Below are 15,304 nucleotides of genomic sequence, written 5' to 3'. Positions count from 1 at the left end.
GAAGGGGTCCAGAGAGCGTAACTTGCAAAACTATCAATTTCCTTCATTGTGAAGTGAAAATCATCCTAATAAAAATATCAACTTCAAATTCTCAAAATAAGCTTTTATTTTCTTTGTTGGGAACCTTAAAATCTCAATTAAAAGCCCCAGAAAGTCCCTATAACTGTAACACCTTCTTTTCTGAAAAATGTCAATGCGCTGCAAGATTCCGAACGTGACCCTGTTAAAAAAACCCATATCGAAATCCACATAGATTTCCACCTAGGAATCCACATATATTTGGCATGGGTTTCCATGGGTTTGTATAAATTATCATGTGGGATTCCAGGCATCGAAAAATCGACATGGAAGTCCATGTGTGTTTAAAAAATTCTCGACCTAGGCTTTCTCGAAATGTACGTCTTAACATCATCTGAATTATCTGAAACCCAGTTTTTAAAAATCTATATGGGTTTTAGAAAAATCCAAGTAGATTAAAAAAAAAACGAGTCGTAGGTTCCGCGGCATTTCATTACATATGAACTTTTATAATGCTTTATGCAATATTGGAAACTAAACTGTATAATATTGGAGAGAATAAAAGCTATTTAACGGGCCTTCTGCTTTACTAGCAGTTACAATTAACTTTGTATTTTATTTATCAACATTCTAGAATAACCAAAAATTTCAAGAGCCTGATATTTTTTTTAAATACATTCAATCTACGTGAATTTTCTACAAATAATTAGATTCTACGAAAATAGTCATTCTGCTCAATAACTTTAATTCCTTTTTTCTTCTTAAGTTTCTTAATAACTAAAAAAAACTTTTATTTTGCTAGGTTACTCTAAGCTTCGGAATCATGCAGCGGATTGTGATTTTTAAATAAATAAGGTGTTACTGTTAGTGAGACTTTTTGGGACCCTTCATCAACATATTTAGACTTGCGATGGAGAATATTAAAGCTTCGAGTTATTTAAGCAAGTTAACCCATTAACGACCAAAGAGGTCAGTTTTTGGACATATTTTTGATTTAGAAAATTCATTTGTAAAACTGAACAATAAATTGATCCAGGGTACCATACCTTATATTTTTGGGTGTGCTGAATCTATGGATTTCCAAAATTTACAGAACGTGTAGAATCCAATTAACGTGAAAATAAATTTAAGAAATCAGATGCTATTTTAAAACTGGAATTTTCTATGTAAATCCTCGCAGGAGTCAAGGCAGAAATCCGTATAATTTACAGAAAAACAGAAAGTATAATAACATCTTTGTAATCAATGTGTGATTTTTGAAAACAAGTTACAGGTAAAATAGTTATCACAAATTATATAGACATCAACATTGATTCCTACAAGGATTTAATTTTACGTTATGGTTTGTTTTTAAATAATGTGGATTTCTACGCTCATTCCCGCAAGTATCCAAATAAAACATTACAGTTTTAATATAGCATATATATTTCTACACTAATTCCCATACAGATTCTAATCCAAAATACCAGCGATTGAAATGGATTTTTACAATTTCTAGTTTCATATGGATTCTTACACTCATTTCTACACGGATATAGTTTTTTAAATTTTAAAAATGAATGTAGATTAGTAAATTCCGGATAGATTTCGACGTTGTTTCTCTAGATTAATTTCTATATGGATTTTTTTTTAACATAAACGCAAAGAAAGAGCGTCACATAAATTTCTATGTTCTGCTATTGTCCCCATAACTAAAGTATTTCTATAAGTACATCATTATTAAGTATGTAAAAGTAATATAATGAACATGTAAAATGTATTTTTAGAGTCCTTTGGCAAATCGTATAAAATCATCAGCTCCAATGGATTTAATGGAAATTGAAAACCAGAAAATAGATGGTTCTTTTAATGAAGACTTTGATGATGACACTTCAATTGTTTCTCATACGAAGCAAAGTCCTGACTGTCTTGCATTGAGTCCAAATACAGAGGAAAATTTGGAAAGCGATGACAGCATTTTGTGCACCGAAGAAATAAAATCAAGCACGCCAAAACCAAAGAGAAAAAGTAAGTAAAATTTGAATACAGTAATGTAAAGATCTGAATGCTTTGAAGATGGAGGTTATTCTCATTTTAACGCGACGTCTGACGACTATATCGACCCGAGCGGATCTCCAGTTATTCCAACTTTACGAGTAAATGATTATCCAATTGCGCTGAAAGTTGGTAGGGACATCCAGGAGATTATAACGAAGGGTTTTTTCCGATATCGGGTTTTTAAAGTTTTCTCGCGAAAAAAATGATTTGTTTGGGCTGAAACTTTGAGGGGACATCGAAAGTATGATATGCTTTTTGAAAGTTCCACTACAAATTATCAAGTTTTTCCGGAAAAAATCCAAATAATCTACGAGTCGAAAAAAACCTGAAACTTTTTTATATTTCGTCGATTTTTGAAAAAATGGGTTCTAAGCACCCATTGGAATCATACTTTCGATGTTTCTTCAAAAAATTCATTTTTCCTCGAGGAAACCTTGAAAAACCGAAATCGGAAAAACCCGCGAAATCTTTTTTTTACACTCGGGTCGATTCAGTCGTCCGACGTCGCCTTAAAGTAAAATTATGTATTTTGAAAACTCTGTTTCGACACTAAAATTCAATTTCAGATATGTATACATTACTGTGTTAACAAGGTATACATAAAAACATTTCATATAGAAAGTAAATAAAAAAATGTATTTTATTATGATATATAAACATAATTTTTTATAACTGTAGGAAAATTGATATTTGATAATGAGTCAACACCTTCGGCAAAACAATCAAAACAACCTCCTTTTGTTGCTAAAGAACCCAGTGATCCTGAACCTGTTATTTCGAATGGTGAAGAGTCATGCAGTGGAGTTCTTGAAGAATCATACTTTGCCAATTTTTTACATAAGGAAACTTTAACGAACTGTGAAAATGTGACGGTCTGTATTCTATTTTTGGCATATCAATGTTCATTCCTTCACTGTTTACATTAATTATTACAAAAGTTTTTTTTTCTTTCAGGTGTCTTTCATCTGGCTAAATAAAGAAAAAAAAATTCTTCTAGACGATTGGAAAGTGTTATTGAAATTAAAAGACGAGCGAAAGTTTACGATTAACCTCTTTAGAATAATGCACAAGGATGAAAATGGACAATGGCGACTAAATGTAAGCAAAAGGTGCGTACAGGTTGACAAACCATGTTACACTTCTAATGGTCAAAATCGCCGTGTTCCGGTCAATGTACATGAACATGAAACGATAAAAAGTGCGTACGTTTCTATTTTAAATTGGTGATTTTTAACTTCTTGCTAATTTTTTTGCATTATTACATGTCTTCATTTCATTTTAGGGTGTCTGAAATATTACTTGCATAAGTCCGAAAAATCTTGAGAACAAATGAAGCTAATCGTTAATAAGAAAAATGCTTTCTTAACTGGCGAAATTAACGACTGCATCAAAAAGGTCAAAAGTGGTTTAACATAGATAATGCCGTTATTTTATTATATATTGAGTATATTGATTTTTATTTTTAATGACGTTGATATGCTAAAGTAATATTCCTTAATAATTCATACGAGTCAGTATAATAAGTATTTATTTAACCCAATGTAACTCAATTAAAGTATTTATTTATTTACATAAATACGTAAAACGTATTATGTAATAATAACTAATACTAATTTGCAACTAGAAAAAATTGAGATACGTATAATTTTATAGTATTGTATTTTATTGTATTCGTGATCAGCAACCCAAGAACTTGTGTACATTTTTTCGGTTGAATGCGGTCACATAAAATTATTTTTTTCGCCCTTTATGTTAGAATGTCTTGAAAATCTGACGTATAGGGTAAATTCTAAGGTCACAAGATCCCATTTGTAGGTGAGAAATTTGTCGATCTATGTTATCTACGGCCGATACTATCGCGCTAAAAAACCTTGTTCTACTTATGTGATATAATAAATATAATATTATTAAAAAAATTAATGTTTTTTTCATTATTAAATGTAATTATTAAGACTCATAACCTCTGCTAATGAAAATCATAAAATATACATATATACTGTAGGAAATCTACCCGACAGAATCTTACTAGAAAGTAACTAAAAAATCAAAAATTATGTCGGAAAATCCAGCTGGATCTGCCGAGAAATCCACCTAGATTTGTCGAGAAATCCATCTAGGCATGTCGAGAAATCCATCTAGATTTGCCGAGAAATCCATGTAGGCATGCCGAGAAATTCACCTAGATTTGTCGAGAAATCCATCTAGGCATGTCGAGAAATCCATCTGGATCTGCCGAGAAATTCATCTAGATTTGCCTAGAAATCCATCTAGATTGGCCGAGAAATCCATCTAGATTGGCCGAGAAATCCACCTGGATCTGCGGAGAAATCGTGCTGGAATTTGGGAGGATTCTATCATGGAAATCCATGCAAGAATCCTATTCTGGAAATCTATGTAGAATCCATATAGAATCTATACAAATCTACATGGAAATCTAGCTAGATATCTATATAGAAATCCAGCCTCGATTTCTTGATGGATTTTTTTAATAGGGATGGCAACATAAAGTTGACCATGATTAAAAACATCTCTTCGAAGATCAATACCAATTTTATCCAAAGTTTGTCCTTGAGATTTATTAATAGTTATAGCAAAAGCCAATCGAATTGGAAACTGTCGTCTTTTAAACGTGAATGGATATTGATTTTCACAATACAACGTAATTCGATTTAGAAATATAATGTTATTGCGCTTGTCGCCTGTCAATATTTTACATTTTAATAAATGATTAGAAAAATCAAGTACTTGTAATCTTGTTCCATTACACAATCCTTCACTAAGACTAATATTTCTAATCAACATCACTATGAAAAATTTTCGTAAACGTAATCGATGAGGAGGGAAGTTAGGAGGGTTCAATGTGTTGAGATATTCTGGTATAAGTAGTATATTAGTATATATAGTATATATAGTATATTAGTATATATAGTATATATAGTATATATAGTATATATAGTATATACTATATATAGTATATACTATATATAGTATATATAGTATATTCTTCCATATCACCATTATTACAATTTTCAGTGCTATCTATGCCCGTGTAAATATGCTCTGTACTTTTATCTAACAAATTAGTGACTCTATCATTAATTTCATCTACATCAGCATTTCTGGCAGATAAAATTGCACAATGACTAATTTCATCAAATTTTTTCTCTTTTATTAACTTGCCGAAAATGTATTGAACAATACATTCATTTGGCGGTAATATACATTGTTGAGGAAGCTCAATATTATTATCATGATCATTTAATGCTCCATTACCAACATCTAACAAATATTTAGCAAAATCAATTTCATGTGGTAAAACTCTCATGTTAGTTTTCAAATGAAATAATGAAAATAATGTCCATAATTGTGAGTTTTTAATAGATAAATTTAGTATTTCACTGCGCGTTCCATTGACTTTAATCGGAAGCAATTGTCTAAAATTGCCACCTAAAACCATTATTTTACCACCAAATGGTTGATCATTATTCATTATAAATTGTAATATTCTATTTACAATTTCTAGAGCATATCTGGGAGCCATAGGAGCCTCATCCCAAATAAATACTTTAGTATCTTTTAAAATCATGCCTTCATTAGATTGTATTTTAATATTTGAAGATGTATCATTAAACATTGGAACTGGTAAGCCAAAAGTTTTATGTACTGTCTTTCCATTAGGTAGTAATGTTGCGGCAATTCCAGTGTATGCCATTGTTGAACATTTAATATTCTCTGACATTAACAGATTATAAATAGTAGTATAAATAAAAGTTTTCCCAGATCCCCCTTGTCCATCTATATAAAAGCAAGTAGAGCCAATGTAATTATCTGAACGTGATGCTTTCAGAATGTTATCAACTATTTTTTTTTGTTCATCATTTAATTTGTCATATTGTTGATTGCCAATTTCTAATCGATGATTTCCAATATCATTGTCATAATTATTGATAATGTCAATCATTACATTTTTGTCCATTGATGGGAAGTCAGCAATACTTTTTCCTTCCATAATCAAAATATTATTTATTTCTGAGTAGGCTATTTGATAGCTGATATTCAAATCGTTGTTACGTGAAAAATCTTCAGACATTGAATCTTTAAATGTTTCCCATAATTTTTCTGGATAAATAGGTTGACAATGAATCAGTATAAGAACAAATAAATGTCTGAGACGTTTTGGCATCATCCAAGATACTACTTCCCTCATGGCTTTACTCCATTCATCGTCATCTTCAATAATTCCTAACGCCAGACATGCTGCTGTAAAAGATGGATATAAAACATTATTTACTGTTTTCAGATCACCGAAACTGATAGCCCCTTTTACATGTAGTAATAATAATCTTAAATGGAACAGTTCTAATTGTGTTGGGCTTATTGAAAACATGCGACCTATACAATTAAAACGCCTTTATCTAGTTACCCACGATGAAGTAAGTTGACTATCAACTTTTATTTTCTTGTATGTATAATATTTTGGGATTTCTGTATAATAATATTGTCGTGCTGTTTCATTATTTGCATTTAAAATAAAATAATCAAGTAACATACTACTGGAATTATTTAAACTTGATAATAATGATGCATCATCTTCATTCTGCATAATGACTGTTTGTTCATTAGGCAAATGTACTGGTAATCTTATAACGCTGTGACTTTTATCTTGCAATATTTTACTAAAAATTCGATAGCATTTTATCGAGGATTTTACCACAGGACCGACGTAACGGGTTTCAATAAAATTACGGCATTCATCGTGTTCTATAATATTACTATTATCTGCTTGTCCAATGTCGACTGTAGCGGCGTCGTGACCTTTATATATATATTTGTATAAATATTTAACAGCTGTAATACTTGAAACGATTTCCACGTTAATATGGCAATCAAAAATAAGTGATAATTCAGCACAATATGGAACTACCCATCTGTTATCAATTGTATGCCCATTAGAACCTTCATAAACAGATCCGGTATTTGTTCGACGATAATGTGGATAACCATTTTCATCCATAGTAGTATGTGGTTGAAATTCCTTAGGAAAATTTTTTGAACATATGCCTTCTTTCATGCACCAGTCACCGCAAAGTCCATGAATCATATTTCTTATAACGATATCAAATAAACGTGGATGTTGTAATTTTATTGGTATTTCAGCTGATATAAATTTATCAATTATATCGGTTGTAGTAATTTTGTAGCCTTGTTCTAATGTAATTAATAAATGCATGTGAGGTAATCCTCTTTTCTGAAATTCAATCACATGTACGTAAGATGCAACTTTTCCAAAGAATTTTTTTTTTACAACAATGTTAAGCAAATTATCTTTTTTCAAATCAAATACTCTGGCTACTAAATCAGGCCTATCAGCGGTTTGTTGACCTAACAATAAGTTTTTAGATATTTCTGGCCAATTTGGGTTACATGTCATTGTCAGAAAAATATCAGGTTTTCCTGTCTCATTTACAATAGCCATAGCATCTTGGTAACATTGTTGCATATACCTAGGCGAGCCTATAAATGATGAAGGAAGAATCACAGTTTTACCTACACGCCCATTAACATCATTTGCACAATTCCTTATGTGATCATGTAAACCTTTATACGTATCAGCTCGTATTTCTTTTTGATGATTCTTGCAATATTCAATTCTATCTCTTTTAATTTTTACATAACTATCTACGACCCGTTGTTGGAATAGTCTACGTCCTCTTATAATAGGATTGAATTCATTTTCTCTAATAGCTACCCGATATTTTGTATAATCTAAACGTGTGATCCTACGATTCTGATTTTGGCGATGCATGTCCTGATGCCGACCGCGCGTACCATATGGGTAAAATAAAGGATAAATCCATGGTTCTACATTAGGATCCATAGAACTAACAAACTCTAAGATTTTTGTATTTTTATTTCTTATTGTGATATATGATTCAGGTATATCACCATCAGCAGTAGTTGAAAATATTGCAGCAATTTCATTCACTCGTTGAAAGTTATATCTACGTACGTCTTGTCCAGGTTTTATTGAAAATAACAACTGTAATTCTGAAGACGATGTATAATTTCTGATATCTGCAAGTAATTGTTGTAAACGTAATTCTTCTTTCATCATTTCATAAGATTTCGCATAAATATTATTATTACGAATTATACTATCTAAAGTTAACATTAAATCATAATCTGTAAGTGGATTTTGATGAATTCGATAATCGACTGCTTCGTTTTGATCAATTATAAAAAGTTGACCATACGACGGATTTTCACCACCGCTTGGATAAAGAGCTGTATTCATTTGATAATATATTTGTCCATGAATTTTGAAACAGTATGGACCTGATCTACGGGTTTGAAAATTGACTAAATTAGCATTGAATGACGCGAAAGATAAAAAATTATTATAATTACGTATACGATCAAAGAAAATCGATGATTTTTCATGTTCTCCACTGAATAAATTAATAAGTTCAGATAGGAAATCAGGAAATGGATCTAATACTACTGATCCATGACCACAACAGTCATTAAAAGATAGTCCTTTATTAGAAACTTTTTCATCTTTGAAGTGCTTTGCTTGAGAATGTTGGCATAATATGTTTATTAATCCTAAGTAATCTTGTTCAACTACATTTACTTCTGAAATTCGATTACCATCAGCAATACGTTGGCGATCAATTTGTCGTCTACGACGTTGACCTTCTGTTTCTTTTATTCGCCTTTGTCGTTGAGATATCTCTGCTTCTTCATCTGTGCGTTTTCGTCGACCCATATTTTAAAAATTATGTGTGAAAAATAATTATTCGAACAATAAATAAAAAATAATCTAATATTAGACGATGAAGATAAGGTTAATCAGTAGTAGCAATTAAACTGCAATTGTTAAGCACACCTCCTCGGACTTGACTATCGGTGATGTAGCTTATGACTGAAGAGAACTTTGCACAGCAAAATAAGGTTTGCGATGAAAAAAAAAGGAATCTCAAAGAGAAAAGGAACAATGTAAAATATAGTAATGTAAAATAGCATCAATGTCGTTTTGGCTTTTATGTTATTTTAATTTTTTTATATGTGGTATAATATTTGGCTTCGTTAGGTTTGGGAATTAGGTATAATTCTTGGTCTAGTTTGGTTAAGTTAAAATAAAATATATTTATACGTATACAAAACAATTACGATGTAAATAAAAAACTATAAAATTTTTAAGTTATAATCAATTACATAACATACATACATTAAAAAGTATATTAATGTCAGGTACTATAATACTTAAATAAATGTAGAACCTGAAAAAAATAAATATAATAATGAAAAATACAAAAATTTAATTAATTTTAGTATTTCGAAATAAAGATACGAACCATAAGAAACAATGCAACAGAATGGAATATAATTTTTAGTATCTACAATCCAAAAAAGATTTTTTTCCTTACTTAGAAAGAAATGTACTCTTCAAAAACAAAATATGATGTATTTGCAATTCACAATTTGCAGCTGTGGAACCTGAAAAGATGAATGATACTATACTATATATATATATATATATATATATATTATATAATTACAAGAGACATGATATTTGCTTAACTGTTTAAAAATACATTGAAAATTAATGACATATATTAGCTGTAATTATTATAAAATTAAATAAAAACTTCTAGCACCAAAAGAATTTAAAAGATTTCTAAAGTTCATATGAAACAAAAATGATAATTGAACACAGTGTATCAGAAATTTGAACATATGTATATGTGTTTTCTTTTTTTATGCTTTCATAAAGATATTAAATAATGTAGCTTACTAAAAGCGAACACTATGCATTGCCAAATATACGTATATATGCTCTATCATTTATTTAAATATATACTTGAAAAACGATTTAGTATGGATTAGTAACAACCAATGCGAATGCAAAGACTATTAAATAATATCTACAAATGAACTTGATTTCAATTGCAGTTGAATAAGTCATTTTAACTAAAATGTGCGTTACAATAAATATACTTACCAGATATACAGCTGCTTAAATAAAAATATTCAGTACTTTCAATGGAGATTAAATAGTTGATAACCAATACAAATGCAAATGAGATTAAATAACTTGTAAATCTATATTATTCCAAATACTTATATACACATCCGCTGTTGATTTTTACAGTGATGTAATATTTATTGAATATATAAATGTTCAATGAAGAACCTGAAATGATATTTATAATGACATTTTAACTATGATAAGCTAAATGAAAAATATAAAAAGATTATTACATCAAAATGTACAATTTTGTACTTACAATATTGAATAATATTGAAATTGAATACTGTGATCAAAGAAATGAGTACACCATACCATAATTATATTCACATTAACTTAAGATGATATATTTATCACTCGTCTCGTTTGTATGTTACAACTAATGTGTATCGCCTATGTAATCTACTTTTATAGGTTAATAAAATGGAATTTGCATTGGTGATGACAAAATTCAATTTTCAAACGATTGAGGGCGCTATGAATACATTATAATTTATTGAATTGATAACTCACTATGATTTCTATTGCCATTTATAAGTGTGGGTTGGTTTTTTTCAAAAGTGTTTGTCATTTGAAATAATAAAAAAAGAGTTTGCTCTTGATCAAAACAAATCTTGTTAATTCCGATGATGGTGAATTTAAATATTGAATTAGAATTAGGACCATGCAGGAGAAATATATTTGATAAAGAATGTGATATCAGGATAGGATAGGATTTATGTGATAAAAATAGGGTTTTTATTCGAATATAATAACAATAAATATTTTATACAAAACAATTTTTATGCATAGTACTAATTTAAAAAGAAATTACAAAGTATGTTGAAATATTAATTCGAAGCACATCTTGTATTAATCAAATTTTCCTGGTGGGTTGAATTAAAAAAAAAAAATTAGCAGCCGAAAATAATTTTAAGTTTTCAACAAATTATGAAACGTTACTTGAAATTTGTTTACGTTTGTTAAGAATTTTACAGTCTATATATTACAATCATAATCTCACTTGTCTTAATCTTAATTAACCTATACATCTAACTATGTATTTAAATAACATTACGTTCAGTCTACTCATTGGTATCGTTAAGTAAAAGTTACATAAGAATGACGATAAATTAATTCCTATCAGTAAAGTTTACATTTCTATAAAAGTTGTACACTAAATTTACTATTCACAGATAATATCTTTTAATCACTTAAATATAATATAAATAAGTTATTATATTATTAAAAATACTGAGATGTGCCATAAATAATAAAATGAAAAGAATTCTAATGAATGAACGTTTAAAAAAAATGGAAATAAATCAAATCAATTTTGATTACTGCAGTCCTCTTTTAGGGGTTTTTACTCCACGTGCAATTGCTGCAGCTGACATTTTTGGAGCTCCTTCCACTTCAATAATAGAATTCGCATCTTTACATTTTATAGTAATAGGTCCTCCTGTTTAAAATTACAAATAATTATTATTAATTTTTATACGGTGAAAGCAATATTTTTTGTTATACATTATATATATACCTGACATATCAACCTCTCCTATCACTTTTACGCGCACTCCTTTTTCAAAATTCAATTCTGTATAATTGCTGACATGTACAGTGACCTTCGATTCTCCATCAGTAATAGCACCACAGCCATAAACCCCACTCTTGTATTTGAATTCAGACTTGAAAAATTTAATTTTTATATTTCCTTCTATGCCTACAAAAAAATATACATGTTTATAGCGTTTATTAATTTATTCTAAAAAAAACAAAAAATTTAATTTACTCACAAACTAATCCCTTAACTTTTCCAATTTTGCTAAATGTTACATTTCGTATTTGAACTTTCTCTTGAACATTGTCAATGTTGCGTTGGCCAAAATATTCAATAACTGTCCCTTCTTTGATTAATAGTTCAAAAGGAACATGGTTGTTGGCTTCCTTGTAATAATTTAAGACAACAGCCTTAGTTACAGCTCCTTCAATGTGAACAATCTGTAATAATACAGGGTGACCTATTTTAATCGCTACACCTGGATTTTTCGAATTCCAAGACAGATAGGAAAAAATGGTTCAGACAAAAGTTGTAGGGGACGAAGGGGGCCAAACAATGGTCCTAACAAATTTGACCTTGAACTTGACATTCAAGGTTATTTCAAGGTCAAGTGGTTTTTTTGAATAGGAACACCTATTTTCGACCCCGGATTTGGAAAGAGCGGAAAATTTCACGTTCAAAACCATATTGAGACATTTTTTTCACGGTCATTTCAAGGTCAAAGCAAGGTCAAACTCCGAAAAATCCATTTTAAGTCGTTTTTCCACGAGTCACAGGCTTAAGTGGTTCAAACTGATCGTAGATTTAGTTACATCACTTAATTAAAGTAAGCCTTCGCCTCACACTGTACGGCGTGCTTGATTTAAGTGAGTCCCTTCGCCCCTACCTTGAAATACTAATTTCCGATTGTCGCACCACGATAATTACTTCAGCTTTCTCCTAAAAGTAACGTCGTTTCAATAATCTTCTTAGGCTGATAGTCAACCATTTAAGAGCCAGCCATTAATTACTATTAAATTTAAATAGTAAAATGGTATCAAAAATATTAATAATTATAATATTCGCCTGTATGTGGTTGCGACTAAAAAAGAAAAACGTTTGTCACACTTTATTAATTGTAAATTTTATAAAAAACTAATTTGATGCTTTTTGTAAAAAACAGAAATGTTGTATCTTTATTTATTTTTTCGAAAGTTATGAGAAAATTGAAGATATGAGCTGTAAATAATGTGATTGTTTAAAAAGAATAGTCATAACTTTTGAAACAATAAATATGCAACATTTCTTTTTTGTACAAAAAGCATCAAAGCTATTTTTTCTAGAATCAAACTATCAAAAATAAAGTTTAATATTAAAAATGTGCGGAAAATATTTAAATCGGTCAGCAGTTCAGATATTATTACAAGAATCTTTGACTGAACAGAATTTATTTGTAAATGTGCTTTTAATGATTACATTATCAATATTAGTATTTTTTAAGTTTGAACGGAAATAATTCACAATATTTAAAATAAAAGCAAGTTTTAGTATTATGTGCAATTCAAATTAGAAATAATTTAATGATTATTACTTTATTATAAAACTTACAATTACAAAAGTGTGACAATCGGAACACTTGTGGCAAACACACTTAGTCAGATAAAGTTACCGTAATCAAGGAACATTTTTCGTTTTTGGTCGCGACCGTATACGGGTGAATATTATAATATTATTATTTTTTATACCATTTCACTATTCAAATTTAATAATAATTAATAGCTGCCTCTGAAATGGTTGACTACGCGCCCAACGAGATCGTTGACATGACGTTGGCTTTAGGAGAAAGCCGAAATAATTATCGTGCTGCGGCAAGAATTTATGCTGAACGCTATCAAGACAGACGACACCCCGAAGCTATGGCTATCAGACGTTTAACTCAAAGAGCTCGTGGTGGACACATCGTTCGTCAACGTGGGCGCCATCAATATGATGAAAATGATACTCGGGTTGTGACTATTCTGGCAATAATTCATCTTGACCCACAGATAAGCGCTCGTCGAGTCGAAAGGGAAATCGGTATTCCAAAAAGTACATTTTTAAGAATTATGAAGGTGCTTAGATATCATACATATCATATTACTCTGGTCCAAGAGCAACAGTTTGCTCATTTTTAACAGCGTATTGTGTTTTGCAAATGGGCTTTACAAATGATAGAAAATGATCCAGACTTTTTTAATTTTGTTCTTTTTTCTGATGAGGCAAAATTTCAAAGTGATGGGGAATTGAATAGACATAATTGTCATTACTGGTCTGATGTTAATCCTCATTGGGTCAGAACTGTAAACCATCAAAGACGTTGGAGTATTATGGTATGGTGTGGGATTATTAATGGATATTTGATTGGCCCTTACTTTTTCGAAGAAAATGTTAGTCAACACACGTATTTAACGCTAATAAGAGATGAACTACCTGTATTGATGGAAGATGTTGACTTAGAAACGCGACGGAGAATGTGGCTCCAGCAGGACGGCGCAGCACCACATTTCGCTCGAATTGTCAGGACTTTTTTGAATAATCAGTACGGTAACAGATGGGTCGGGGTGGTCCGGTTGAATGGCCTGCTTGCTCACCCGAGCTTACATCACCAGATTTTTACTTATGGGGGTACTTAAAAAATGCCGTTTTTGCGGAAAGGCCCACCACAAGATTAGACATGATGGACAGAATTCGTCGAGCTTGCGATGCCATTCCAAGGCAAACTTTGCTAAACACCGTTCGACACTTCCAAAGGCGTTTGACATCATACATGGGATAGAGATGTGTGGGACTGGGGGATGTCTGGTGTAATAGTTTAGCATGTGAGGCTATGAAGAGAATGGGGTTCGGATGTGCAAGTTCGATTTTTGTTTACTAGGATGTGAAAGTTTTGGGTGCATGGGTTTCCGTTTTAAATCAACGATCAATTTGAACCACTTAAGCCTGTGACTCGTGGAAAAACGACTTAAAATGGATTTTTCAGAGTTTGACAATGATTTGACCTTGAAATGACCGTGAATAAAATGTCTCAATATGGTTTTGAACGTGAAATTTTCCGCTCTTTCCGAATCCGGGGTCAAAAATAGGTGTTCCTATTCAAAAAAACCACTTGACCTTGAACTAACCTTGAAGGTCAAGTTCAAGGTCAAATTTGATAGAACCATTGTTTGGCCCCTTTCGTCCCCTACAACTTTTGTCTGAACCATTTTTTCCTATCTGTCTTGGAATTCGAAAAATCCAGGTGTAGCGATTAAAATGGGTCACCCTGTATATACATATATATTATATATATAAATATTTAGTTTTAATATAATTTTTTCAGAAAAAAATGTGTTATCAACGTCAACTCACTCTTCCAATTATAATTTCATCTATATATTTCTGTATCAGACTTTTACCCCAGATCAAACAAACAATCCTTTTTGAACAGCCGTTGTTGAGCACAAACTTGAAAAGATCGTATTTGGCTTTGCTGCCAACTACAGCAGGAGCATGGACCTCATCAACATATCCCACTAATTTAAAAAAAGTAATTTAGATATGCGTAATACGTACAAATATTTCAATTAATGCTTACGTAGTCTCATCCTTGTCCCTCAATTCATCAAAATCTTCATCACTTGTAAATGGCAAAACACGATTCTCCTTATCTCCATCCATAG

At 30.8% G+C, this 15,304-nt stretch overlaps 1 protein-coding gene and 1 long non-coding RNA gene across 2 annotated transcripts in view; one reads left to right on the top strand and one right to left on the bottom strand.

Moving 5' to 3' along the window:
* LOC131672648 (carcinine transporter) overlaps positions 1–15,304 on the top strand; it is a 1,420,696-nt gene that overhangs the window by 1,323,931 nt on the left and 81,461 nt on the right. The window lies entirely within an intron of this gene.
* LOC131672664 (uncharacterized) lies at positions 9,214–10,194 on the bottom strand. The gene is made up of 3 exons (XR_009302649.1): positions 10,061–10,194; positions 9,414–9,555; positions 9,214–9,338 (listed from the first exon to the last, which is right to left on the bottom strand). It is a non-coding gene; the product is annotated as an uncharacterized LOC131672664 (long non-coding RNA).

This window comes from Phymastichus coffea, unplaced genomic scaffold (assembly GCF_024137745.1).
Source record: "Phymastichus coffea isolate CEN01 unplaced genomic scaffold, Cenicafe_Pcof_1.1 PCOF00012, whole genome shotgun sequence".
In the NCBI taxonomy this organism is placed as follows: Eukaryota; Metazoa; Arthropoda; class Insecta; order Hymenoptera; family Eulophidae; genus Phymastichus; species Phymastichus coffea.
The sequence above is the reverse complement of the archived record's forward strand: the minus strand, read 5'-3'. Positions and strand labels throughout refer to the sequence as shown.